Source organism: Coloeus monedula (assembly GCF_965178545.1).
Source record: "Coloeus monedula genome assembly, contig: HAP1_SCAFFOLD_110, whole genome shotgun sequence".
NCBI lineage: Eukaryota > Metazoa > Chordata > Aves > Passeriformes > Corvidae > Coloeus > Coloeus monedula.
Window position 1 is genome coordinate 584,090 of NW_028120794.1, and position 26,158 is coordinate 610,247.

The window sequence follows — 26,158 nt, forward strand, 5'->3', positions numbered from 1 at the left end:
CGAGGCGGCTGCCTGGAGGCTGCTTATGGCCTCTGACAGCCACTTCCTCGGGCCTTCCCACCACCCCAGCCCCTCAGGGGTCTCCTGTTGTTCTGCCAAGGGGCAGAGGCGATTTAAAGGACACAGACAGCACTGGAAAGAATGCTCTTATTTTACTGTGAAATTAAGGAACCTCAAACGTAAAACAATACATTTGGTAAAACTAGGCACTTGGCTTTAGCAACAAGCAAAAATAAGCAAGGTAATGAATGCACCTAAATATTACTATCCAAGAGAAAGGAGATTGATTTAGAAAGATGCATCACCAATTGCCTAAATACCTTACCATCATCCAGATCTGCAGTCGTTGGGGAGCCCCGTTTCGCAGCAAGGAGCTGGAGAACCCTTCCTGTCAATTGGGAAAATCCTGTGGGGGCATCTATCCGTATGTGAGGTCTCCAAATTTGCCCCAAACGTGGGTCCAGCTTTTATAGGCCCAAATCAGGAAGTCCAAGTGACTTGATTGTGTTTTTAGCCCGGAAACACCTGGATCTGATGGCACACTTTGCAACCAGCAGGGGCCACAGCTTGGCCAGTGCCCAGGCCTTGCCTGGGAGGGTTTCCCCTCAAACACCCTGCAAACAGACCTTTCTTCATGTCAGCTGGGAAAGCTTCTTAAATTATCCATTGCTTGCAGATAACTGTACACGGTGATGGGAAAGTTTCTAAAGCAGCCCGTTTGGCGTTAAACAGCTAGCATAAGCATCTTTGTCATCTGTTTTTAGCTGAATAATACTGATGGTGTTAGTCACAGGTTGGCCAGGGTTCATCTCGTAGGTCAGCTCCGGCTGAGGCCTGCTGCTCAGGCCTCAGCACATCAGTTGCTCCTCTGACTTACAGGATGAATCATGGTTGTCAGACTGCCTCTGCAGTTGTTGCATATAGGGTGGGTTGATCTTGAGGCGTAGCTGCGAGCTGCCTTCCCTGTACTGTGTGCTGGATGAGTCGTACCATACAAGGAGCGAAACAAGGAATAAACAAGAAGGTAGCAGCTGCACAAAGGGAAAGGAGAAAGGGCCCCTTTGAGCCACAGACTCCCTGGCAGCCACAAGAATATATCTGGTTCCCAACATTCCCATGTTGGGTTGGTACATGGGCTAATTTTCTCATCTCCCTAGTTGTCTGTTTTCCTACTTCTCCATTGTCATCAATTTGTAAGCAGCAGCTGGATTCATTTTCTTGCAAATTCATTTCCTGCAGACTCCTCCTTTTTCTGCCGGTAGTCTAAAACCACGCGATGCTGGAAAATCGCATTCCGCGTTTGCGTGGATCGGTCGGCCATAAGGTCAGGGGCGGCAGCCGTCTAGTTAGTTATTATCTGTTGAAGAATGGTTAGAGGATCAGGGGCATGGGTCATTGATAGAATTATGGGATCAGTAAAAGAACTGTACGAAGCAAAGGCCTGCAAGGAAAAAGCCTGCAAGCAAATGCCTGTGTGAGAAACAAGCCTGAGAACAAACAGGGAGTTTTGAGGACGTGCAGCTGTGCAGGTAAGATGTACTGACCAGGAGAAGGGAGGGTGAACTCTGAATTCTTTAATCATAACATAACTAGTAGAAGCTTGCCAATGTAGTCTAATTATGTAGAAGCAGAAATGCGCTCTGATAGGTTTAAGCCAATAAAGTGTTAACAAGCTGATATACTATGTAAGTGCCTCTGGATTGCTAATAAACGGAGCTTGCTTTTATCAACCATATTGGTTGTTCTGCTATGTCTTCCCCCGCCAAAGTCCCCGAACTTTTCCAACAATTATCTCCGAGACAGCTTGCAGTCTTATTATCCAATTCAGATTATAGGCAGGTTCTCTGGCCCCTGACACCAATTGGCTAGGGCTCCATGGAGCCGGTCCATAATGTTGTATGACTCTCTCAGGTGGCCGTTCGTCATGTCCCCATCTTTGGGAGCTTCCCTTACTTAGCGAGGTGTCAAGAGACCATGTTTCTCTGACCAAATCATGACACACTTTGACTCTGAGCCCCGTCCCCTGCCTTTGTGTCCGTGTCCCTGATGAGCCTATTGTTAAGGATGTGCAGTGCATCAGTGAGATGGGTTCTCCACCAGGACAGGTGTCCATCTCCCAGGTTTCTCCACTGCTCTTTCAATAGCCCATCCATTCGCTCAGGTAATCCCACAGCTTGGGGATAATATGGTATGTGAAAACCCCACGGAATGTTTTTCTGCTCCGCGTACTGCTGAATGAATTTGTTCTGGAAATGAGACCCATTATCTGTTTGACTCGGTAATGGCATTCCGTAATACAGAATTATTGTGTCTATAGTACAGATGGTGCTATGCTGAGTGGCCTTCTCACAAGGATGGGCAACCAAATACCCAGGATATGTGTCTACGGCAGATATATTTACACCCTCGGTCCTGGGGTAAAGGTCCAATGTAATCCATTTGCCAAGTTGGTCCGGGCAATTTTCCTCTCCCCAGCGGTCCTTTTACAATGTTTGGCACCGGGCGTTTGTATATATGTTGGCACACAGGGCATTGAGCAATTCTAGTTCTACTCATATCGAGTGACATGGCAATGCCACGCTCTTGAGCCCACCTGTAAGGGGCTTTCTTGTCCAAGGTGCACACATTTTTGGTGTGCACATTTTGCCGAGCCTTCGTGATCCTCCTTCGGAGGGAACTCTGGTCTGGCTTGGGAAATCTTTGCCCGGTTGCCTGCAACAGAGTCATAAAGTAGCTCTAAAGTGTCTGTGTTACTATGGGCATCAACATGAATCACAGTCACATCAGTTCTTTGTACCATTTGCCAAAGGTCACTCCACAGTTCCTTTCCCCAGACCTCTTTGGAGTAGATTTTCCAGGCTCTGCCTACCCATGTCCGTAGCCATGGAGCGAACCCATTTAGCTACCGACCAAGAAGCAGTATAGGAAAGGCATTCTCCTAGATCTTCTTGTTTTAAAGCCATATCAATTGCACAGAATTCAGCATATTGACTGCTTTTCCCCTCTCTGGTCATTTCTAGAAACTTTTCGGAATGAGGATGGTCAGCTACTGCTTTCTAAAACCTTTTCCCTCCTATATATTTAGCTGACCCATCCGTAAACCAAGCATGTTCTTTTTCCTGTGGCATTAGTTGATCTGAAGGCTTTTCCCACTTCCCTGGAGATTCCCTCTCAGCTGTGAAGTTGGCACTCACCTCTTGGTCCCTCCCGGGGCCAGCTGCTATTGGCTCATGAAGAGTGGCTATCTGCCCCGTTCCCAGCTTGGCCCTATCCCGAATATACCACTTCCACTTTACAATACCACACTCCGGAGCGTGCCCAATCCAATGGGCTTTCGGGGACCTTCTGACGACTGCACAATAGGAATTTCCGGATGAAGAGCCACTTCATATCCTATGGTTAAGTTGTTCTGTTTCCAAAACTCAGTGCCCAATAACATGCCAATAACTGTTTCTCAAAAGGTGTGTAGTTGTTTCCTGCTTCTGGCAACTTCCTCCCACAAAACCCCGGGGGAACCTTTTTCTTTCCCTGTTTCTGCCAGAGGCTCCCATCAGCATGTGACCCATTTACAGGTACATTTAACTCAAGTTCTCCCTTTTGCATAGGCCATAGATCTAAAGGCCTTTTTGGCTAATAGCCTCTTTGGCTAATTCAAAGGCAGCCTGCTGCTCACTTCCCCATTTGTCCTGGGTTGCAGTGTATTCTATTACCATCCCCATCAGCCGTTGAAATCAGGTGGGGCAGTGTTTCCTTGCCTCCTCCCCCCAGACTATCTTGCTGTTAATGGCCCATCATTGTCCTGCCGCATGACTCATAGATAACTCCCTCTGGACTATCATCTGTTAATGAGCCCAATCAACACCTGGCCTCATGACTCATTACCCCATTGTGAGATGCTCCACCCAGAGGGAGGAACCAAGCATCCCAGCGTGGATATAAGCTGAGGCTGAACACCAGAGAGGAGGCCTTTCCACTGGATTTCCAGAGGACAGGAGCTACACAGTCACCACTGGACCTTCTGAGGAAGAGCAGACCCTCTTTTCTACAGGATCACCGCTTCAGAGGACTGCAGCCACCATTCTAGCAGACTGCTACCACCACCCTGCCTAATGGGGACTCAGGTTGTATCTTGACTCTGTCAGTTTGAACCAGTGTTTTCTTTTAGTTTTTTTTCCTTTCCTTTTCTTTAACTTCCCCATTAAATTGTTATTCTGACTTGGTGCCTCCCACTGGTTTGTTTTCAAACTAGTACATAATTTGGCGCCCAAGGTGGGGCAGCTCTGAGAGAAAGTCAGAATTACAATTTTGTGTTAACAGAAACCTATTCACCATGGTGCTCAGCTTGTCTACGTGGGTACTGTATCTTGCTCTCTATATTTTTTCCTCACATGGGGAACTACCTGCCTGTAGTATTACTCCTGTTAAAACCAGGGAATAGTATGAGAATTGCTTTAATGGTTTATTATGTCTACAGCATAATAACCTGCGAGGCGATGAATACCATTCGGAGTATATACTCAGTTTTATTTGGCTGTCCTAGTCTGGGCTCCTATGTCTGGGATCTCCTCAACAATCGCACCCAGCCCCTGGTGGGAGAAGTAGAGAGTGGTTTCTTCCAACCTTTCAGGCCAGGCACAGCAGTTTTTGAAAATATTGAATTCCCTCTGGATGTCAAAGACGGCATAAACTTGCTGTCAGTTCTGCTTTGTCTTCTCTGTACAGCCTGCACCATGTACACCATGCTTAGGATCAGAGCCATGGCACAGCATCCTCAGGATGAGGGAGGGAAAAAGAGCAGAGCAACAAACATCATGCCTACGCAGACTGACACAGAGGAGAAAGGAACCAAATGCAAAGCAACAGCATCCATGTCTACTCAGACTGTCACCGAGGAGAAAGAACCCAGATGCAAGACAACGGCGTCCATGTCTACGCAGACTGACACAGAGGAGAAAGAAACCAAATGCAAAGCAACAGCATCCATGTCTACGCAGACTGACACCGAGGAGAAAGGACCCAGATGCAAGACAACAGCGTCCATGTCTACGCAGACTGACACAGAGGAGAAAGAAACCAAAGGCGCTATAAACGTCTCCGCACAAACTGTTACTGAACCAGAACAGCCTAAACCAATTGCAGTTGCCCCCGTTCAGAAGAAGAAATCAAAAAGCAAATCAGCCCGCATTGTGACTGACGAGGATGCAGCAGGACCTTCGCACCCAGCAGAAGAGGCAGAGCCAGAGATCATCACTCGGTCGCTATCCCTGGGTGAGCTGCGTGACCTGCGGAGGGAATTCACCCGCCAGACAAACGAGTCTATCCTGACCTGGCTGCTCCGCATCTGGGACGCTGCAGCCAATGACACCATTCTGGACGGAAGTGAGGCCAGGCAGCTGGGATCTCTGTCCCGGGATGTGGTCATTGACCAGGGGATCGGGAGAACCCAAGAAACTCTCAGCCTCTGGCGGCGACTGCTTACAAGTGTAAGGGACAGGTACCTTTGTAAAGAAGACCTCCAGGTGCACCAAGGGAAATGGAGCACAATGGAACAAGGTATCCGGTGCCTGAGGGAATTGGCTGTGCTGGAGATCATTTTCTCAGAAGACGAGAGATTTCCTAAGAGCCCAGATGGTGTCCAGTGCACGTCACAGATGTGGTTGAGGTTCGCACGCCTTGGACCAGAGATGTACTCCCGTTACCTGGCAACGCTGCAATGGAGGGAAGGCGAGGACAGGGTGGGCGTCTTGGTGAACAAACTGAGGATTTATGAGGACACCGTCACAGCCCCGTTTCGCACCCATGTCTCATCCGTGGAAACAAGTCTTTTGGCTGAGCAAGTCCGGAGCTTGATTGAAGAAGGCCATCAGAAACTGAAAAAGGAACTTAAGGAAGAGATTTACCCGATCTCTCCAGAACCAACAAGAGTCTCTGCCATTAGGAGCCGGCGTCCCCCAATCAGGGAGAGAGGATACACCCCACGAGGTAACCTCTGGTTTTTCCTTCAGGAACATGGAGAAGACATGAGTAAGTGGGATGGAAAACCCACCTCCTCCTTAGCAGCTCGGGTACGTGAACTAAAAAGAGGGACAACTACCACAAGAAGCGCATCTAGAGTCAATATTGCTCCGGTCTCTCGCACACAGAACTCCAGACGGTACCGGAATGATAATATGACCGATCCTCTGGAAGGGACCTCAGGAACGTATTCACCGGAAGGGAGCAACATGCAACATGACCAGGAATAGAGGGGCCCTGCCTCTAGCCAGGTAGAGGAAAGGGAGAATCGGGTCTTTTGGACTGTGTGGGTCCGATGGCCTGGCACATCTGACCCACAGAAATACACGGCTTTGGTTGACACCGGTGCTCAATGTACTCTGATGCCATCAAGGCATGTGGGAGCAGAACCCATTTCTATTTCTGGAGTGACAGGAGGATCCCAGCAGCTGACTGTACTGGAAGCTGAAGTGAGTTTAACTGGGAACGAGTGGCAGAAACACCCCATCGTGACGGGCCCGGAGGCCCCGTGCATTCTTGGCATAGACTATCTCAGAAATGGGTATTTCAAGGACCCAAAAGGACATCGTTGGGCTTTTGGGATAGCTGCTGTGGAGACAGAAGATATCAGACAACTGAGTACATTGCCTGGCCTCTCAGATGACCCCTCTGCTGTGGGACTGCTGAGAGTTGAAGAACAACAGGTGCCAATCGCCACAGCAACAGTGCACCGCCGGCAATACCGCACCGACAGAGACTCTGTGGTTCCCATCCATGAGATGATTCGCAAACTGGAGAGCCAAGGGGTGGTCAGCAAGGCCCATTCACCTTTCAACAGCCCTATATGGCCAGTGCGTAAGTCCAGTGGAGAATGGAGGCTGACGGTGGACTACCGTGGCCTGAATGAGGTCACGCCACCATTGAGCGCCGCTGTGCCGGACATGTTGGAACTTCAGTACGAGCTGGAGTCCAAAGCAGCGAAGTGGTACTCTACTATTGACATTGCCAATGCCTTCTTCTCCATTCCTTTGGCAGCAGAATGCAGGCCCCAGTTTGCTTTTACCTGGAAGGGTGTGCAATACACCTGGAATCGACTGCCCCAGGGGTGGAAGCACAGTCCCACCATTTGCCACGGACTGATCCAGACTGCATTGGAAAAGGGTGAGGCTCCAGAACATCTGCAATACATCGATGACATCATTGTGTGGGGAAACACAGCAAAGGAAGTGTTTGAGAAAGGAGAGAAAATCATCCAGATTCTCCTGGAAGCCGGCTTTGCCATCAAAAGGAGCAAAGTCAAGGGACCTGCTCAAGAGATCCAGTTCCTGGGAGTAAAGTGGCAAGATGGACGGCGTCAGATTCCCACTGAGGTCATCAATAAGATCACTGCGATGTCTCCACCAACCAACAAGAAGGAAACACAAGCTTTCCTAGGCGCCATAGGTTTCTGGAGAATGCACATTCCCGAGTACAGCCAGATCGTGAGTCCTCTCTACCTGGTTACCCGCAAGAAGAATGATTTCCACTGGGGCCCTGAACAGCAGCAAGCCTTTGCCCAGATCAAGCAGGAAATCGCTCATGCGGTAGCCCTTGGCTCAGTCAGAACAGGACCAGAGGTGAAGAACGTGCTCTACTCTGCAGCCGGGAACAATGGTCTGTCCTGGAGCCTGTGGCAGAAGGTGCCTGGTGAGACTCGGGGCTGACCACTGGGATTCTGGAGCCGAAGCTACAGAGGGTCTGAAGCCAACTACACTCCCACAGAGAAGGAAATCTTGGCAGCCTATGAAGGAGTCCAAGCTGCCTCTGAGGTAATTGGCACTGAAGCACAGTTGCTTCTGGCACCCCGACTACCGGTGCTGGGTTGGATGTTCAAGGGAAAGGTTCCTTCCACGCATCACGCCACCGACACCACATGGAGCAAATGGATCGCCCTCATCACACAGCGTGCCCGTATTGGAAACCCGAATCGCCCTGGGATTCTAGAAATTATAACAAACTGGCCTGAAGGTGAGACTTTTGGATTATCTTCTGAAGAAGAGGAAGAGCAAGTGACTCGTGCTGAGGAAGCCCCACCATATAATGAGCTACCGGAGACTGAAAGACGTTATGCCCTCTTCACTGATGGTTCCTGCCGAATTGTAGGCGCCAACCGAAAGTGGAAAGCTGCAGTATGGAGCCCCACACGACGAGTTGCACAAGCTACCGAGGGACAAGGTGGATCGAGTCAGGTTGCAGAGCTTAAAGCCGTCCAGCTGGCTTTGGATATTGCTGAACGAGAGAAGTGGCCGAGGCTCTATCTCTACACCGACTCATGGATGGTAGCTAATGCTTTGTGGGGATGGCTGGATCGCTGGAGAAAGGCCAACTGGCAGCGCAGAGGGAAACCCATCTGGGCCGCTGAGATTTGGCAGGACATTGCCACCCGAGTAGAGAAGCTGACCGTGAAGGTTCGACACGTGGATGCACACGTACCCAAGAGTCGGGCTAATGAAGAGCATCGCAACAACGAGCAGGTGGACCGAGCTGCTAAGGTGAAAGTATCTCAGGTGGATCTGGACTGGCAGCACAAGGGAGAATTATTCCTAGCTCGTTGGGCCCATGATGCCTCTGGTCATCAGGGGAGAGATGCAACATACCGATGGGCCCGTGACCGAGGGGTGGACCTTTCCATGGACAGCATCTCACAGGTCATCCACAGTTGTGAGACCTGTGCTGCAATCAAACAGGCCAAGCGGGTGAAGCCTCTGTGGTACGGTGGACGATGGTCAAAGTACAGGTATGGGGAAGCCTGGCAGGTTGATTACATCACCCTTCCCCAAACCCGCCAAGGCAAGCGCTACGTGTTGACCATGGTTGAAGCGACAACTGGATGGCTGGAGACCTACCCTGTGCCTCATGCTACAGCCCAGAACACCATCCTGGGCCTGGAAAAGCAAGTCCTGTGGAGACATGGCACCCCTGACAGGATCGAGTCGGACAACGGGACTCATTTTAAGAACAGCCTCATCAACACCTGGGCCAGAGAACACGGTATTGAATGGATATATCATATTCCTTATCGTGCACCAGCTGCCGGAAAAGTTGAACGCTGCAATGGACTACTTAAAACCACCCTAAAGGCACTTGGTGGGGGCACCTTCAAAAATTGGGAAGTGAACTTAGCAAAGGCCACCTGGATGGTCAATACCCGAGGGTCCATCAATCGAGCTGGTCCCGCCGAGTCTGAACCCTTGCACACAGTGGATGGAGATAGAGTCCCTGCGGTACACCTGAGGGGTATTTTAGGAAAGACTGTTTGGATCAATCCCACCTCAGGCAAAGGCAAACCCATCCGTGGGATTGTCTTTGCTCAAGGACCTGGTTGCACTTGGTGGGTAATGCAAAAAGATGGGGAAACCCATTGTGTACCACAAGGAGACCTAATCTTAGGTGAGAACGGTGCGTAGGGTTTCATTGTATATATATATATATATATATATATGTATGTGTGTGTAGAGTTTAAAGAAGGTATTGATTTGGGATGATGTAGATGGTAATAGAATAAGGGGTGGATAATGTCCTGGGTTGCAGTGTATTCTATTACCATCCCCATCAGCCGTTGAAATCAGGTGGGGCAGTGTTTCCTTGCCTCCTCCCCCCAGACTATCTTGCTGTTAATGGCCCATCATTGTCCTGCCGCATGACTCATAGATAACTCCCTCTGGACTATCATCTGTTAATGAGCCCAATCAACACCTGGCCTCATGACTCATTACCCCATTGTGAGATGCTCCACCCAGAGGGAGGAACCAAGCATCCCAGCGTGGATATAAGCTGAGGCTGAACACCAGAGAGGAGGCCTTTCCACTGGATTTCCAGAGGACAGGAGCTACACAGTCACCACTGGACCTTCTGAGGAAGAGCAGACCCTCTTTTCTACAGGATCACCGCTTCAGAGGACTGCAGCCACCATTCTAGCAGACTGCTACCACCACCCTGCCTAACGGGGACTCAGGTTGTATCTTGACTCTGTCAGTTTGAACCAGTGTTTTCTTTTAGTTTTTTTTCCTTTCCTTTTCTTTAACTTCCCCATTAAATTGTTATTCTGACTTGGTGCCTCCCACTGGTTTGTTTTCAAACTAGTACACCATTCCAATTGCCTATTTCCCCTGGTTACTTTATGCAAAGGGGTTGAGATTTGTCTCAGATGCAGAATATGTTGTCTCCAAAGGACAAATAATCCAATAAATCTTGGTGCCTCCTTTTTATTTTGTGGCACTGCAAACTCTAAAATTCTCTCTCGGGCTTTGGGGAAGATTTCCCGATGCCCACATTGCCACTGAATTCCCAAAAATTTCACTTGAATTTTGGTAGGGTTAATTTCCCAGTCTTTCTGTTTCCTATGATCCACAACTAATTCAAGGACTTGTTGCACTTCCTCCTCATTGCTGCCCTGGACCAAGATGTCATCTATATAATGAATGAGTTGCGTATGAGGAGTCAGTTTGATTTCATCCAAGTGCTCGGCCGCTGTTTGATGACAAATTGTTGGGCCGTGCACACATGCCTGGGGCAATGTGCTGAGTGCGCAGTGTCGTCCTGCCACGTGAAGGCAAAGTGACGCCCCTGCTCCTCAGCAATGGGTACTGCAAAGAAAGCATCAGCCAAATCAATTCCTGCATACCAGGTTCTTCCAGAGTGTTCCTGGATTTTTTCTATTAAACAATATCTGGTACAGCTGCCGCAAGAGGTGGCTGTGTTTATTTGATTCTCTAAAGTCCACGGTCGTTCTCCATGACCTGTCACTTTTCTTGGCAGGCCAGATGGGGTTATTCCAAGCCATTCTAGTGGGTTTTAAAACATCCACTAAGTCTTTAATTGCCGGTGAAATGTCTTCATGCCCCCCGGGATTTGGTATTGCTTCACGGTTACCAATTTAGTTGTGGCAGGAATCTGCACGGGGGGCATTTTCACCTGCCTGACTAAAACTGGTCGGGCACTGATATAAGGCTTTGTCCCAAACTGATACAAACCATTGGATAAATTTAAAGCCAGTCCCTTTAAGATACCAATCCCAACTATATATTCAGGGACCAGGACAATCATAACTGAATGCAATCATCTGGGGAGGTTCCCTAGTTTCATTTTGATTTGTGTTTGCACAGCTTCAATTTGTTTCCCCCCACCAAACCTGTAAGAATCACTGGTTGTCCTTTAAATTTCTTGGGATTCCCATAAATGTAAAGAGGCCTCCGCTCTGCTGTCAGTCCAGGCTTTTACAGTTTGTGAGGACCAGTTTTTCCAAAGTATCTGAAGCTCCACAGGAGGCCGCCAGTCCTTTTGTGCTGATTGCACGGGAGCTGGGCCCTTATCTCATTCTTGTTTAACATGCTGAACTATTTCCCTAGTGTCTTTGCAGGGATACAGGTCAGAATAGGGCCCCCAGCCCTCCCTCTCCCCCGGAACAGCCGACCCGCTTGCGGTGGGCCCTCCGCAAGCAGATGTGAAGTCTCGTTGAGGCTCTGGGGGTGCCGTAGGCCGAGCTGTTCCCCTATTTTTTGCTTTAGCATTCTGCACTTTCTTGCTAGGTTTGTGCAATCCTCTCTGTTTCTGTGTCTTCCATAAATCAGGAGCTGGGATCCCATCAATTTTATCGTGAGACACGCTGAGGAGATTGACAGTTGGACTGACAATCTCTCCGAGAGCAAGGAGGACTGTATTGCACTGATATCCCTGCGACCAAGGGTATTGGCTTGCGCTGAGATGCACTGGAGCCCAAATAGCAACGAATAACAAAAAAATGCAGGTGCCAATATGGTCCTTGTCAGTTTTGCTGAGCTTACTGCCTGCTGTTTCTGCTTGGCCTGTCAGTCAGCCGAGAACCAACATGTGAGTTACCCTGGCCAATGCGACAGGGCAAAGATACTCTGTGCTTAGCCACTGCTACTCCTAACAATCCTCTTTCTACTGGCCTTGTTGGCTTGCCAATAGATGACTGGCCAAAGGCTAAGGCAGTTAACAAACTTTTACAATCACACAATCACGCTGATGCTTGAGATCAGTGGGTTTCATACCTTCCCCGGGCAACTCTTGAGCTGCAAGAAATAGAGCTTTTAGGATCTGTGACAATGGACCTTTGTGTTAAGTTTAATTACTCTGGATCTGATCAGTCCAAAGTATGGGATGTTTCCCCTAACCAACCCATATTTACAGAGGAAAGTGCCTGGTGCAATTCCAGTTCACCACATATTTCACACTCTACTACTGTTCCTCTGACTTTGCCTCCAGGGGTGTTTTTTATTTGCGGAGACCGAGCATGGGCTGCGATTCCATCACACATCAAGGGAGGTCCTTGCAGCTTAGGATGACTCTCACTGTTAACACCTAACACATAGCTATGATTTTACAGCATAAACTACGGAGGGGAAAACGCAGCACCCGTGCGTTTGCCCTGATTGTGATGACAACACCAAAGTTTGGCAACCAAGTGCTCGATGGGCTGTTTCCTTCCTTTCTCCACAAATAGCATCTGCTAAAGCACTGGGACTGTTAAACAAGTTAGGATGTTGGCTATCTTGGCAGGCTAACGCTACTTCCCTTGCTTTAGCTGGATTATGAACAGGTGTCGGTTCAGTAAGGCACACTACACTGCAAAATAGAGCTGCCATTGATTTTTTGTTGCTAGCACATGGATGTAGATGTGAGGATTTTGATAGAACATGTTTTATGAATTTGTCTGATCATTCAAAATCGATTCATGCCCACATTATAGAATTACAAACAAGCGTGTCAAAATTGCATGAAGAATCAGAATCTGATTGGCTCAACAGTTTGTTTGGCAATTGGCAAATTGCAAGATAGATCAAAAATCTGCTTAAAATTAGATGCCCGGCCCTACTGGTTATTTTTTGCATCCTGCTCATTGTGCCATGTTTATTGTCTTTTTTGCAAAAGTATAGGAGAAAGGTTCACAAAGGATGTCTGGACTTCAGGCGGCTCTCTTGAAAGCTGTTTATTGCATAGGTGAAGTTACAGCAGTTCAGGGAGTGGGTATCCAGAGCCAGCCCTACAGCTGCCAGCTCCAGCTGTAGGCATACCTGAAGCCACCCGCTGTTCAAGTTACAAAGCATTAGATACTTTTCTTTGCTGAGTAGCTTAATACATAACAACCAATAAGCAGCAGACACAATACCTTTACATTGGCCTATAGCCTATCATAGCTACTACCATCACCATATTATAGTCATTATTATCCAGTCACAAGAGTAAGTTACAATTTAAGCTTTCAGTGGAAAATTCTCAGACCCCTCTTCTTGCTACATCAACATTTCTTGTTTGCCTGCGATAGCTCTCTGTTTGGTAAAAACATGTTTTCTATTTACTTATGCTCTTCTTGGGACTCATTTACTTGGTGAAAAACATGTCTTTGTTTGTAGTCACATACCTTTGTCCTAATCATAAAAATCTCCTTCCAACTCATCTCCAACCTTTGCCTTCTCAGCTATTCAGTGATCAGTGGTTCAGCAAAACATCTTTTACTCTATATCAAAACTTGGTTTCATTTCTACCTCATCCTCAGTTTCTGCATTCAGAGATCTTTCTGCCAAGCCTACATATCTGTGAAACTTTCTTACCAAACTTTCATCCTCTCCAACAAGAGAGAGAGAGAGAAATAAAAAAGAAAAAAAAGGCAACAAGAGAAAAGGAGGGAGGGAGGGACATGTCAGGACATCCTCCTGCCAGGGCTGATGCTCCTCACGGCCCCTCTCAGCCCCTCTCAGCCCCTCACAGCCCCTCACAGCCCCTCACGGCCCCTCTCAGCCCCTCTCAGCCCCTCACGGCCCCTCACAGCCCCAGGCACGGGGCTCCTCCCAAGGAGAAGGGGTCAGGCCCCACTTGTTCTCCTTTTATTTCGGGCACTTCACAGCAACGAGCACAGAAAGGCTGAACCGGAGCCTTTCCGCAGTGGTTCCCTCGGGGTTAATGCCGAGGCCGAAGCTCTGTGCCGGCGCTGGCCCGAGCGCGAACATCCCTGCAGCCCCCGAGCCTTTGCTGTCCCCCGGGCCCGTTCCCTGTCCCCGAGTCCCGCCCGGCTCTGGCAGCAGCAGGAGCCGCAGCGCAGCGGGCGCCGGCCCGGCCCGGCCGGGGCTGCCGGCCACGAGCAGCAGCAGCGCCGGCCCTTCCCGCCCGCTCCCGCCTCGGCTTCCCAAGGGCTTTTTCCAGGTGAATTCTGGAGCAGAGCAACCATCACCGCCAAACAGCCCCGATTCCTCAGGGCCCGGCTGTGCTGCCCTGAGCCAGCCTTCAGAGAAAAAAGGAAGGATCGGGTTCCAGCGCTGCTCTCAGCACGGTTTTACTCCCCCTGAGCTGACAGCATGGGGCTGTTGTTGCCTTTGCCTTGGGAACTGGAGATCGCGGCTGCTCTTGCCCCTCTTCTGGTTGCCACCTGAATTTTATCAGGAAAACTGCAATTGCCTCTTTTGATCAGCGCTACTCACAGTGCTTTCATGACAGTGAACAGTATTTTTGTCACAGGCATCACGATTAGCAGAGACTGCAATGCTCAGAAGCCCGGAGCCCTGGGCACGGCCGCCGATTGCGGGGCAGCGGCGCAGAGGGAACGTCCTGCGGCCCAAACCTCCTGCTCCTCCCACACAGCGCCCATCGCTCTCCCCCTCCTGCTCTCCCAGCACGGCACAAATTCCAGCTGGGAGGAGGCTTCCCAAGAGAGGGCTCCAGCTCCTGTTTCAGCCTGAGTGTCCCTGCAGAAGAACAGGGCATCTTTCAGGCAGTTCCACAAGCTCAGGGTTCTCATTTGATGAGGAATCTGGGATGCAAATGGCCTTGTTAGGAAGGATAAAAGCAGAGGAAATGGATTAGAAATTATTAGAAAAAAAATCACCCTTCTTCCAGACAAAGCTCACCAAATCATTCCCTGCATTTCTCCTTTTCAGATTATTTCCGTGTCTGAGAGGTCCAGCTGGCATGAACGGATTGTGCTCTTGATTTATACCAGTGCAAGGGAGGTAGACTGATCTAAACTGAACACAGAAACAAAGTACCTCTGTCAGCCCATTTTCATGTTCTAGATCACTTTCCAGATGCCCATGGAGATGTGGGAATGATTATCACACACCTCTCCATTTCTGGCTGCAGGCTCTGGGGATTCTTTCTCTGAGTTCAGCCAGGGTTGCAGTCCCTAACAATTCCTGGTTCCACCTCCTGGTTTCTCAGGTTAGAACAGCCACAATGAAAACCTCACCGATGGCACAACTGCCCAGCCCACAAGGAAAAGAAAGGACAACTTGTAAAGGTCTCCACACGATTGTCCTGCTTTGCTGCAGCAGTTGTGCTGCACTCACAGTGTGGGAAGCCAAGAGAAGCTGCAGTTGGTGGCACATCTTGTGACAGGAGCTGCACCTTGTTCCCCAGGAGAGGTTCTTGAAAAGAGCAGACAGGACTGTGGAGAAGATTCCCAGAAAACTGAAACAGTTTTCCAGAAATGAAATGAAAATGGAAAGAAACAATCCGAGGTGTTTTCCTCTCTATTTCTGTGCTCCCCTTTCTCATGTTGCACTGCTTCTCCATCCCATGAATTCCAAATGGATCTCACCTCTAAGATCTGTGCCTTAGCGAGTTTTAGACACTCTGAAATACCATGAGCTGCACACAGTTTGCCTTCCCCTGTTTTTATTGGAAAGCAGTGCTGGAGACAAAAGTGCAGAGCTTGGGTCGGGCACGAATTCTACAGGCAGGGAATGTGGCCCGGCAGTGTCTGACCCTCAGCAGGGACAAGGCACAGCAGCAGCCGAGGGGATTCCTCTGCCACCGTGCAGGAGCCAGGACTCTGGATCCGGGCTGGACACGGCAATGTTCCCGTGTTTGCACAGACTCAGGGGCTGCCCCCGGGGCGAGCGGGGAACGGACACTCGGACACTCGGACACGCGGACACTCGGACAGGCGGACACGCGGACAAACGGCCCCGCCGCTTCAGTTGCAGCGGCGGCAGCGGCAGCAGCGAAATCGCAAGCGACTCCACACTCTCCGTTTCATGCTCTTGCTCCTCCTCTCCCTCTGTTCCGCACCTTCTCCCCGCCTCCCCTTCCCGGTGTCCCCCTCCTCTCTCGGTGTCCCTTTCCCGGTGTCCCCGTCCTCTCCCGGTCTCTCCCCCTCCCCCTGCCGGGCCGGGCCATGCCCCAGGCCCGCCCCCGGCCCCGGGCGGGGCCGCCCCCTCCCCGGCCCCGGGCGTCCCGCCGCGGTCTCGCCTCCGCCCGGCTCTCGCCGTCCTGGCTGTGGCGCTGCCGGGCGGGCATCAGTGCCCGGGGCTGGGGCGGCATCTCCACCCTTTGGCTCCGCCTGTCCCGAGCCCGGCCCCGGCCCCGACGCGGGGTCCGGCTCCGGCCCCGGCTCCGGCCTCGGCTCCGGCCCCGGCTCCTCCCGGGGCCCGCGGAGGACACACGGGGCGCGGCCGCTCCCGCCGCCTCCGCTGCGGCTTCCCCGGCCCGAGCTCCGCCGCTCTTGAGCGCGGCTGCCGGCCCCGAGCCGCCGGTGTCCCGTTCGGATGGGGATGCCCGGGCCGGGGCGGTCGGGGGGCGGTCGGGGGCCGTGTCTGGCCCCGGGCCGAGCGCTGACGGCCGCGTGTCGCCCGCAGGGAAGGCGCAGGAGGCCCTGCAGGAGCGGTACCGGCTGGGTTCGCTGCTGGGCAGCGGCGGCTTCGGCAGCGTCTTCTCGGGCACGCGGCTCGCGGACGGCGCCCCGGTGAGTGGCGGGGCCGGCGGAGGAGGAGGAACAGGAGGGTGCAGGAGGAGGAGGAGGAGGAGGATGGAGGAGGAGAAGGCCGGGGCGCAGCGGGGCGGGCGGTGAGCTCAGCCCGCTGCTGCCCCTTGCTCGCAGGTGGCGATCAAATGCGTGCCGCGGGACCGCGTCCGGCACTGGGGCGAGCTGGTGAGTGAGCGGGGCCAGCGGCAGAGCCGGGGCGTGCCGGGCGGCGAGGAGCCGGGGCCCGGCGGGTTGGGAGCCGCCGGGAGCCCCGGAGGGAGAGCGGGCGGGGGCTGAGCGGGGGCCGCAGAGCGTCCCGGGCTGGGTGAGGGGTCCCAGAGCCCTGGCACGGCCTCAGCCCCGCTGACAGCACCGTGCTCCTCCCGCAGCGCGACGGCGCCCGTGCGCCCCTGGAGATCGTGCTGCTGGACAAGGTGTCCACTGGGTTCCGTGGTGTCATCCGGCTCCTGGAGTGGGTTGAGCTGCCCAGCAGCTTCTTGCTGGTGCTGGAGCGTCCGGAGCGGTGTCAGGACCTGTCGGGTTTGCTGGCGCAGCGGAGGTTCCTGCCCGAGGAGGAGGCGCGGGGGCTGTTCGGCCAGGTGCTGGAGGCCGTGCGGCACTGCACCAGCTGCGGGGTCCTGCACCGGGACATCAAGCCCGAGACCATCCTGCTCGACCTGGCCACCGGGCAGCTGAAACTGATCGACTTTGGCTGCGGCACCTTCCTCCAGGACACAGCTTACACCCAATTTGCAGGTGAGCCCTCCCAGGGGATGATCCTGTGCATCTCATGGCCCAGCCTGGGTGTGGCACCGGGGCTTCCCCTCATTGTTCCCAGAATGGGATTAATTCTTGAGCCAAGTTGCTTTTGGGCGGGGCTGGGAGGGGGCCAGTTCCCAACCCTGCCGTCAGCCTTCAGCACCCACTCTGCCCTGGGCTGGGGCTGGAGCGGGGGCAGCCAGCCCAACAAAATCCCCCATGGGGGTAGCAGAGAGGGGGCTCAGACCCCGTGCACCGGCCGGTTTGGTGTGCAGGAGAGGAAGGGCCTGGACTGCTCCGCTGCCCTTGTTTGCCTTGGCTTATTGATGTTTTTTGGGGCACTGCAGGCAGGGAGGAGAGTGGGTTTTCCCCACCACTGGGTGGGTTTTTCATTTGCATGTCATGGTTGGGCCTCCCCAGGGCTTCTGCTGCCCTTTTCCAACACCAGTGGCCTCTTTTCCAACACCAGTTTGTACACAAGTCACAGGTGCAGGCAAGAGGGCAGCGGGTCACCCCTTGTGCCTCTGGTGCAGCCCCTGTGTGCCCAGGGATGCTGGGGCGAGGCTCTGGGAGCAGCAGCATCCCCTGATGGACTCAGTCTGTGTTCCACAGGAACCCTGTTGTACAGCCCACCCGAGTGGATCCACCAGCAACGCTACCACGGCGAGGCAGCGACGATCTGGTCCCTGGGCCTCCTGCTGTACCACCTGGTGGTGGGGAAGCACCCGTTCAGGAGGGGCCAGGAGATCATCTGGGGGCGGATCCTGTTCCCACGACGGCTCTCTCCAGGTGGATCCTCATCTCTGCGGCACGGGGGGAATAGCAGTGCTGGGAGGCAGCAGCGGGCTCAGGAGCATCCTGCTCTGGCAGCTCTGAGCAGGTGGCACATGTCCTGCTCTCCTGCTGCCCTCCAAAGCACAGAATCCATGGGCAAGTTTAGGCACAGCTCTGGGCACAGCCAGCATGGCCTGGGCACGGGAACGGGGGGCAAAGTGGGCGGGATCCTTCTGCAGCTGCCTGGTGGTTTCTGCTTTCTGTGCCCAGAGTGCCAGGATGTTCTTCAGAGGTGCTTGTCCATGCAGCCCTTGGCCAGGCCGTCCTTGGAAGAGCTCTTCAGTGAGCCTTGGCTGCAGGGTGTTCATGTGCCCTAGAGGATGGCAGAGCCCCACGGGCACAGTGTGATCCAGGGGCCTGGCAGGTGACAGCCCCACCCATCTCTTGGCAATCAGTGGCAAAGCAAAGCAGACTATTTTGTCCTGCCTGAAGCTGTGAGCAGGGAGCATCAGAAGGGAACACGCAGCTCTTGGGCTGCAGCTGAGCTGGAGGCCTGCTCTGGCAAGCACTGGTGGCCACCATCCCCCCTGGTTTTGCTTGTCTGGTTCACTGATGGCTGGGGCCCTGGGCAGAACCCTGAGAGCCTGGTGTGGCCCCAGAGAAGGAGAAGGAGCCCCTGGAGAAGCTGTACCAGGTGGGGCTGCTGCTGCTGGAGCCACCAAGGACGAGTTCAAGGACGACAATCTCTTCCTGGAGCTGGCCAGCGGCAGCTGAAGATGATGGCCTTTGATTCTGGCACCTTCTCCAAAGACACGCTGCACGGCCAGTGTGCAGGTGAGTCCAGAGCCAGGGGGATGCTGCCAGAGCTGGGCATGGCATGGCCTGGCTGGGCACCAAAGGTTCCCCCTTTGCTGGGGCAGCTGCAGCCAATTCTTCAGTGGCTGCCAAGCTGCTTTTGGGCTCTGGGCAGCTGCTGAGGAGGTGGATGTGCCATGGCTGGCTGCAGGCTGGGCACGTGTCCTGCCCTCCTGCTCTGCTCCCAAAGGCAGCAATGCTGGGCAGCTTTGGGCCCAGCTCTGAGCACGGCCAGCACGGCCTGGGCACTGCGGGCAGCTGGGACAAGGGGACAGGAGGCTTCAGCTGACGGGTGGGTTCTGCTTTCTCTCCTTGCAGCCGGGCTCTGCGGATGCTGAGGCTGCTCCAGGCTCTGCCAGGGCTGTGCTGGGGCTCAGCCCCGGGCACGGCTGGGCCCGCTCTCCCCTCACAGGGCTCTGACAGCTTTGCATCAGACGAGCCCCTTGCGAGCACAGCGACGGAGCTTTCTGCTTTTGCAGGTGAGTGAGACTCTCGTGCAGGCCAAGAGATTGCAGGCAGGGACACACATCCCACTGGCAAGCACCCAAACTCTGCACAGTCCCAGCTGAACGCCTGGATCTGCACAGGGTGTTCTGTCTGTCCCACTCTTCCTTCCTTTTGGGCTGGAATTGTGCCATTGCACTTTCTTCCTCCTCTGGAAGTGCCACGAGTGGGCCCAACCTGGCGAGTGGGCCGTGTTCCTGAGGCAGTGCAGTCTGGAGCTGATGGATGAAGAATTGCCCTTCTCCAGTGCCAAACCAGAGCAAAAAGCCCTGAGTGGGACTTTGCGTCTTTAAGAAACCCCCTGACAATTTCAGAGGGAATTTTCAGCTCACTCACAGGGTGAGAAGGAAGGGCATCTTCTCCATGAGTTGGGGTGGGACAGAGTTTAGATTGCCAGTCCTGCTCGGAGCTGGCAGGGCACAATCAATTTCCTATTGCTTCAACCACAGTTTAAAATAACAATGTTGGAAAGAAAGCCCAGAATCTTTAAAAAAGGACTGCTGAGGTCAGTAAGATGGATCAATGCCATCAGCATATTTACAAATACCTGAGTTGTCTTTTTGAAAAGATCAGTTACCTCTTAATCCAGACTTACAAAAGATTTTTCACTCCACATTTGGGTTTTGGTTTTATGTTTCATAATATCTTCTGGGTTGTTTCTTTTTTGTTTTTCTATTAATTTAAACAGAAAACACATCCTAAATGATGGAGCAGCACTGCTGAATACGGGGCCACGCAGAGGGAGCAGAAGCAGCTGCCTTTGTCCCCCTGCAGCTCCAAGGCCCAATCTCTGAGCAGACAGGGCTGGCAGAGACTCGCAGGCTCCCTGTTTGCTGTGCTGCCCCACTTGTGAGCGGCCCAGCTCTGCGTGAGGCACAGGGAGAACAAGGGGCAGCTCCCTGCCAGCCCCGCAGCCCAGGCACCCCTCGGGCCCCGGGGCTTGGGGCACTGTCAGCACCCGCTGCTCCAGCGCCCGCTCCTGCTGGCACTGACAGCAACACCCAAACTGTGGCTGATCCCGAGGGAGCAGCAGCAGGGCCTGGATCTGATCCCTGACTCTGGGGCAGGGCTGGACAAATGACCCCCACAGCAGCAGCAGCAGCAGCAGCAGCAGCAGCAGCAGCAAATGGAGCTGACTTTCAGCACAGCCCCTGCCACTGTTCCCTCCCGTTGGCAGCGGTGTCACAGCAGCCTGGGGCACCTGGGAGCCCTCAGTGCCAGCAGGGACTGCAGATGGCAGCCCTGGGCTCCTGGAGGGTGTGCAAGGAGCAGAGGTGGGCACTCCCTGTCCATGTGGAGCTTGCAGATGGAAAAGGCTGCTGTGAGCAGGCAGCTCCAAGGGCAGAGAAAGGAGGGTCTCGAGCACTGGAGCTGTGCCAGTGCCACAGCCCTGGGCAGCAGCCACCGAGCCCCGGGGGCACAGAGGGCACAGCAAGAGGGACAAAAGCAGTCAAGGGCACAGACTGGGAGCAGGAACAGCTGCTTCATTGCACTCTTGGAGAAAGCTCTTGGCTGTTTCAAAGCGCTGAAAGGTGTGAAGGGCACAGAGGAGGCCACAGCAAACAATGCTCCTCTTTTCACAGCCTTCCCTCTCCATGTGCCAGAAGGAATTGGATGAGCTGTATTCTTCTCTCTGAGTCGTCTCGTTCAGCATGAGCAGCTCAGCACCAGGAGCTGAAGGAGCTGAAGCCTTGGGCCACAAGAGCTGAGCAAGAGGAGACTTTGGGGCAAAGTCATGCTGGTGCCATGGACCTGGCTGAATCCTGGAATTACAGAATCCTTCCTGTTGGAAAAGACCTCGGAGCTCATCGAGTCCAACCATTAACCCATCACTGTCAAGCCCAGCACTAAACCACATCCCTGAAGTGCCAAGGCCTGGACAAGAGGCCTGACTGAGGCCTGAACAAGAGGCCCTGAGCCAAAGGTGACCTCTGGGTGAACCTTCCAACCAAAGGTTATCTTTGTAGCTGCTCATTACCGAAATATGCATGATTATTAGCGCTGTGATAGATGTATCCACTCATTAGTGAAACATGTATTGACCTTTCTGTGTTTAGAAGCCGGACAAGGCCATGAAATCCGACATCTGGCCTTGTTTGGGGCTGTATGGTCAAAGTCAGCTCCCTTGGCTCCTCCTCGAGCCCTGGCCAGGCTTAGGAGGAAGCCCAGAGGAGGATGAAAGCAGATGTTCCCGCACTGGAAGTGCTGTCAGTTTGTTTCTCCAGCACTGTCAAAGCTGGGCCCTCTCCCAGCGGGGTTGGAGCCTCAGCTGTGGCTGGAGGCAGCTGCAGGAATTCCCAGTGTCCGGGAGTGGCTCTCCAGTCCCTGGCTGGGACAGCTTCCCCCAGCTGATGGGTGGCTCTGGGTGATGGTAAAGTCTGAGGGGAACTGGGGCTGGATCTTGGTTAATCACTGCAGGCAATCTTTGGCACTGATGATTGGGGGCATTGCTGAGCTGCTCCTGCTGTGATTCTTTGCTGCTTTGAGCTGTAGCAAATGACACAGTTCCTTCAGTTGGTGTCTGTGTCTTTGGTGCTGGCCCTGCCCACTGGTTCAACAAAATTGGTGTAGTCTGGCCAGATCACACCAAAATGTCACTTTTTAAATGTAAATGTAAGGAATCAGTCCTGTCTGAAATCCTGGATGGGAAGAGCTTCCCTGGAGTTCGCTGGCTCTGGAGTGGGCTGAGGTCGGAGCACCGTGAGAGCAGTGGGGCAGTCGGTTAAAAGGAGCTGAAGCGCTGGATGTCTTAAAATGCATCCAAAAATTGGACATGGAAAAAGGAAAAGAGCTTGTGGGTTTGGGAAGAGGAGGATGGATTTTGTTTACAGCGTATTGCAAACAGCACCAACAGAAGGAACAATTGTTGTTGGAACGCTCCCACATGGAGCAATAGAAGAAGTTTTTAATCTTGAGCTCAAATGTCTTTGTGCAAGTTAACTAGTAATAATATCATATTATATATATATATAAAATAATATTTATATTGTATAGATAATAAATAATAATGTGAAATAGTGCTGACAATACAAATTCTTTAGCTATGGTTGCTCAGGGATGTCACACTAAATACCCTCCAGAAAATGACTGGCCAGGACCCAAAGGTCACTGGTAAATTTTGTGAGATTGCACACAACGCATAAAGGAGGAAGGGATGGAATTGGCTGTTTTTATAGGGTTTGCTGATACTGTGATCTGGAATGCTTTGTCTGTTCCTGTGAAAAAGACAGTGATGAAGACTGCTGGGTTTTTCATATCCCAGATTATCCACAAGCTGCAGGATTGGTTGAACAGATGAAGGGGTTGTTAAAAGAGCAGCTGAAAAAATGAGGAGATGGGAACCCATCCCAATGGAGAACCCATCTCCCAGATGTGCTCCATAGCCTTAACAATGGGCCTGCTGGGGAAATGGAAACCCCTGGGTGTGCCCGGCTGCACCCAGTCTGCAAATCCACCCATGGACAGGGGGACTTGGACTTCCTGGGAAATCGTTCTGGGTGCGATGGGCCCTGACAGGGCCACCCCAGAGGCTGCAGGGCTGGGCCTTCCTGCATCAGGATTAATTGGGATAAATCAGAAGCAAGGGAGAGTTATCAATGCAGGAATAGGAATTCAGATTCCTCCAGGACACTTTGGTTTGATAACTGCTCGCTGGAGCTTGGCCCTGCAAAGCGTTCATGTCATGGGAGGAGGAATTGATGCAGATTATCAAGGAGAGATCAAAGTAATTCTGTTAAATGATAATGAACAAGATTGGATTATTTAACTCCATGACAGGCCAGCACAATTATTGATATTGCAGTTTTATAAACAATTGTGCAAAAAGGAGATCCACCTCAAATGACCACTGTTGGTGGAGATAAAGGGTTTGGTTCCAGCAGTCCTAATAATGGAGCCCGAGTGTGGGTCCAGAGGCTCAATGGCCCTCCCGAGGCAGCTGAAGGAACAGCTCTGGGGAAAGACAGCACTGTTTGAATCCTGGAACTTGGGCAGAACGATGGGAATGTGTCCCTGCAGCCAAGTGTTCTGTGTGAGAACAAGGAGATGTTACAGGATATTGTTTTACAGATCCTGCCGGACCCAATCTCCCTGTTTGCCCCCCCGGCCCCTCTGGAAAATGCTCTGATCCACGGGGCTCCGTGTGAAGGCTGATGTGACACTGAGTGACTTCCACACGGATTCCAGCCAGGAGCCTGGGTGCCCCTCAGGGACTGGGACCCGGCACCTCTCCAGCCGAAGGGGAAAGGACCCACCAAGCCTTGTTACCCCCGACACCGCGGTAAAGCTGAACAGCAAAGGACCTTGGGGGCATTATTCTGCAATTAAAACGGTGCCAGCTCCATGGACAATGGAATTATTGTTCCTAACCCGAATGAGACTGAGGAAAAATATTGATGCCTCCCTTTAGGCTGCTTCAGCAACAACTGCGAGGAAGAGTTTGATGTTAAGAGAACATTTTCCACCCAAAGAGTGCCTTGGATTTCAGAAAGCCAAAGATTCTGGTTCACCCTGTGCCCCACATGCGCTGCCTCATCCTGTGGAGTTCACATTAACGAGCTAAATCGATTATTAGAAGAAGCAGCAAATGATACTGTTAAAATATCCAACAGCACATCCTGTGAGCTCCAACAAACACAAACGGGGGCTCTGCAGACCCGCATGGCCTTGCATTATCTGCTTGCTGGCCAAGGAGGAGCCTGGGCTATTCTAGGACAGGAATGCTGCACTGTTATCAGTGATGGGTTTGAAGTCCAACCGTCAGGAATCACCTCGATGGAAAGAGCAGTAGAAGAGTGGCAGAAAGAAGAAAATTCTCCTTGCTGGGATTGGCTTTGGGGCTGCCAAACTGGAGGCTGCTGCGAAATGCATTTGTGGCAGTCACTGTCATCACTGCAGTGTGAGCACTTGGTGTGTTATGATTCCATGTTAGAGCTGTTGTGACACTTTGTGCTGGGAAATGGAGCACTGAGATTTGTCCAAAAAGAGACACAGTCTCACGAAAAAAGGGGGATTTGATAAATAACAGAGAATAGCAACTAATGAGGCATGTTTTAAAAGGAATGTGAATTATAGCTCTGAGTGATGACTTTGAGCAGCACTTAATTGGAGAACAAGAGGTGCTGCCTTTATGCCTAATAGCTAAATCTAAGACTCCATTATTAGAAGAATTGTTATGAAGGTTGCAGTTCATCTCTAGGTCAAAGCACTGAGTGAAGTTCCAAGGCCTGAACACCAGGCCTGACTGAGGCCTGAACACCAGGCCCTGGGCCAAAGCTGACCTCCTGATGAACCTTCCAACCAACGGTTATATTTGTATCCCACTCATTAACTCATTAAAGTACAAAGTACTATTAACAATACGTTCTATGTACCTGTGCATTGGTGAAACACAGATTTACCTTTCTGTATTTAGAAACCGGACAAGGCCACATCTGGCCTTGTTTGGGGCTGTATGGTCAAAGTCAGCTCCCTTGGCTCCTCCTCGAGCCCTGGCCAGGCTTAGGAGGAAGCCCAGAGGAGGATGAAAGCAGATGTTCCCACACTGGAAGTGCTGTCAGTCTGTTTCTCCAGCACTGTCAAAGCTGGGCCCTCTCCCAGCGGGGTTGGAGCCTCAGCTGTGGCTGGAGGCTGCTGCAGGAATTCCCAGTGTCCGGGAGTGGCTCTCCAGTCCCTGGCTGGGACAGCTTCCCCCAGCTGATGGGTGGCTCTGGGTGATGGTAAAGTCTGAGGGGAACTGGGGCTGGATCTTGGTTAATCACTGCAGGCAATCTTTGGCACTGATGATTGGGGGCATTGCTGAGCTGCTCCTGCTGTGATTCTTTGCTAATGATGATGTGCTTTGCTGAGCTTATGCTTTTGTGACTTTTTGCAGATTTGCATTCTATAAATTGCACAATTCCTTCAGTTGGTGTCTGTGTCTTTGGTGCTGACCCTGCCCACCAGCAAAACAGGGCCCTGTCCTGCCTGAGTGTTACCTGGGAAGACAAAAACCCTCACTCGGAATGTCCCCCCTTCCTCCTTGTTCCCCCCACTTTATACACTGGCCATGATGTCCTGTGGTCTGGGATATGCCTGGGGTCAGTTGGGGTCACCTGTCCTGGCTGTGACCCCTGCCAAGCTCCCCCGCACCCCCAGCCCCTCGCCAGCGAGGCCGGACGAGGGGCAGGAAAGGCCTTGGCTCTGTGCAAGCTCAGCAAGAACAAAACCATCTCAGTGTGAGCAACGCTGTGCTCAGCACAGAGCCAAACACAGCCCCAGAGAAAGGCCTGGCAAGGAAATTCCCTCTGGCCCAGCCCACAGCAGCACCCCATGGCCACCCACCATCACCACGGCTCCACAGGTTCCTTTCCATGCCCCCAGCCCTGGCCACGGGACCTTAGGCCGGTGGCCACGGCAGCCGACTGTGGCCCAGGGCTCCGTGCCCGTGTCCATGGCAGCAGTGCCCGGCCACGGGCCCTGAGTGCAGGTGACCGTGCCAATGCCCATGGCAGCGGGGCCAAGTGTTGGTGTCCGTGGCACCAAAGTGAGGAACGG